General features: G+C 42.1%; 1 pseudogene; it reads right to left on the reverse strand.

Moving 5' to 3' along the window:
- Positions 1 to 2,637: 2,637 nt before the first annotated feature.
- Positions 2,638 to 2,753, reverse strand: LOC111742261 (annotated as a pseudogene).

The following is a 2,753-nucleotide window of genomic DNA, read 5'->3' on the forward strand; positions in this document are numbered from 1 at the left end:
CTGCCTGGCTGTGGGAGATTCAAAGGGCTTAAAGGATCCCTTTCCACAAGCATTCCATGTGTCCGCTGATGCCTAAAAAAAAATCCTTCAGTTCAACTCAGCAAACTTATGTGGATCAAGCTTTTCCCTCCCTAGAAAGAGAACTGCTTCACTACAGGTACACTCTGTATTGAGAAGGGGAACAAAAGGATTCCAGTTTGAATGAGAAAATTATCTTTCCTAAGGGCTGGTCTCCATGGGAACTAGAGGAAGAGAGAGTACCAGAGCATTGGAGGCCCAAAAGGGGCTGGAGAGGAAATGACAGAATGAAGTGGAAGAGAGGGGCATTTAAGTCTCGGGTCTCCGAAGGCATATGTGGTGAGCTTCACAGTGTTCACACCAGTGTGCCTTGAGCACACAGGCAAAAGAGAAGCCTTACATTTTCCTAAAATGAGAATACAGCAGCCTATTGTCTCCTCTTCCAAACATGCATAGCAGGTCACTTTCAAAAGGTATTTATGTAATGATTTAATAGGTTTTTTCTTCTTTGTTCTTCACAACTTAGAGTTTTATTATCAATGTTTCCCAGTTGGATAAACTGAGACGCTAAGAGGTTGAGTTACTTGCCCAAAATGACAATTAGAAAATGGCAGAGCTGGGCCTTAAACCCAGTTTCTCTGACTCCAAGTCAGTTTTTTAAAAACCTTTTTTCACCCCAAACAGAAACTCTGTAACCATTAAGTAATAACTCCCCCTTCTCCCAGTCCCCCAGACCCTGATTAACTTCTATTCTGTGTTCTGTTTGTTCGATTTTGACAATTCTAGGTTCCTTAAATAAGTGGAATCATGCAATATTTATTCTCTTATGTCTGGCTTATTTTATTTAGCATAACTTTTCCGAGAGTCATTCATGTCGTAGCATGTATTAGAATGTAATTTCTTTTTGTGGCCCATCAGGGTCTTGTGGCTGCAAAGGACAGAGATTCACTGAGGCCACCAGAAGTAAAAAGGAGTTATTGTAAGCAACCTTGTAGAACTGAGGAGGACAGAAATCTTAGCCCCATGGCTAGAAATTCAGAAATAGCCATGTGACTGGATTTACTGGGACTTAAATACAGTTTGGAACCTGATCAGCGCAGCTCTAGAGACTTATATGTCTCATTGCTCTCTTAGTGCCAGGAATATGCTCTTTTCAGATACTTTGCCATTTTGTGAACTTAGTGATTTTTTGCTTCCACAGCTCCTGTATGGTCCGGCATGATCAACCACCTACTTCTTACTCTATGAAAAGCAACCCTTAGGCTTTTGCTGACTTCAGATTTCTTTCATTTCAGTGATATGCTGTCTTTTCTTCCTTTGTGCCCTTCATCTTCTGAACCTACTGTCAACTGACAAACTCTCTTCAAATATCTCTGACTCTATTTTCTGATTGTCCCGGTTAATTTCCAAACATCTCATCCCATACCATCTCATAAGCCACCTGCCTGATTAGAAATTACCTGCCCTTGAGTCAAGCATCTTCCTCTGCTCCAATCCATTGTGGCCAGGTTGATAAGTGACATGTTATTGAATATGGGTCTTAATGGTAAAGACCTGCCTATCTTGGGAGGAGGTTGGGAGCATGGCAGGAGGGCACACCCAGAGAGTCATGGACTTCAATCCTCTATATCAGCTCTACCACACTATACTATGAGGCTATCTGTTGCTCTTAACCTTATGGCCTGCATCTACTTCTGTGACTTCAGAAGTCACAGAGCAGAGGGGTGTTTATATCTGAGTTGATGTGTACTATGCAGCTATTTCTGCACTTATTTTTAGATTATATGTATGATTGCCATATGGTGATACGTAATTTGGAGTTGCTTAAAATATTCCCAGCTTACATCAAGTTGCCTACTTACAGTTCTGAATGGGGTTGTTTCTCTCAAGACTGAAAATCTGTTTTCAGTTCTCTTGCCAAGTGTGCAGTAACAGGAAGATATTCAGAATACAGAGTACACTGAGGTGTTAACGAATCCATAAAGTGGGTTCCACTTCTGCAAGCTGTAGGAAAAAGGACTGAGTTCCGGGAATCAGGCCATTTTTAGTTCTGTGACTATGACGGAGAATATAGTGCTTACCAAATAGTCCATAAATATCTCATGCCCACCCTCTTCCTGCTACATTTCCAAGCCTTCCTTGTGGTTAGGTTGGGGTATGAGACTAATTCTGGTCAAAGGGCTGTAAAAAGCGATACATGTTCTCCACACTTTATCTTCCTGGGAGATATGAGCTGAGTTGGCAGACCCCACAATGTAGAGGCAGATTGGATCCCTGAGTCATCATTAGGCATGGTGCTTCCCTATGGAGTCTCCTGGCCTGCAGAGGACTTTCTGTAAGTAGGAAATAAACCTCTATGTGTTAGGCCCTAGAGATTGGGGTTTGGTTTGATATTACTGTAGCATAGTCTAGAGTCACCCTGATGAGGACAGTCACTAGCCAACAGTATGAGCTTGGGCAAGTAACAGTGTCTTCAGTCCTCATCTTCTTCTGAAACATAAGACTTGTCCCAGACTCAAAGATTACCCTGTAAGATTCTCTGATCCCTAATTGACTGTGTCCTGTTTTCATCATCATCATCATCATCATCATCATCATCATCATCATTATTATTATTTGTGCCTACAACACTTGATCTTCCTAGGTGATCTCCCATCCAAGTACTAACCAGGCCTGACCCTGCTTAGCTTCCGAGATCAGACATCAGGTTTATTCAGGGTGGCATGGCCGTAGAC

The sequence above is a fragment of the Pteropus vampyrus genome, unplaced genomic scaffold (genome assembly GCF_000151845.1).
Source record: "Pteropus vampyrus isolate Shadow unplaced genomic scaffold, Pvam_2.0 Scaffold89, whole genome shotgun sequence".
Taxonomy (NCBI): Eukaryota; Metazoa; Chordata; class Mammalia; order Chiroptera; family Pteropodidae; genus Pteropus; species Pteropus vampyrus.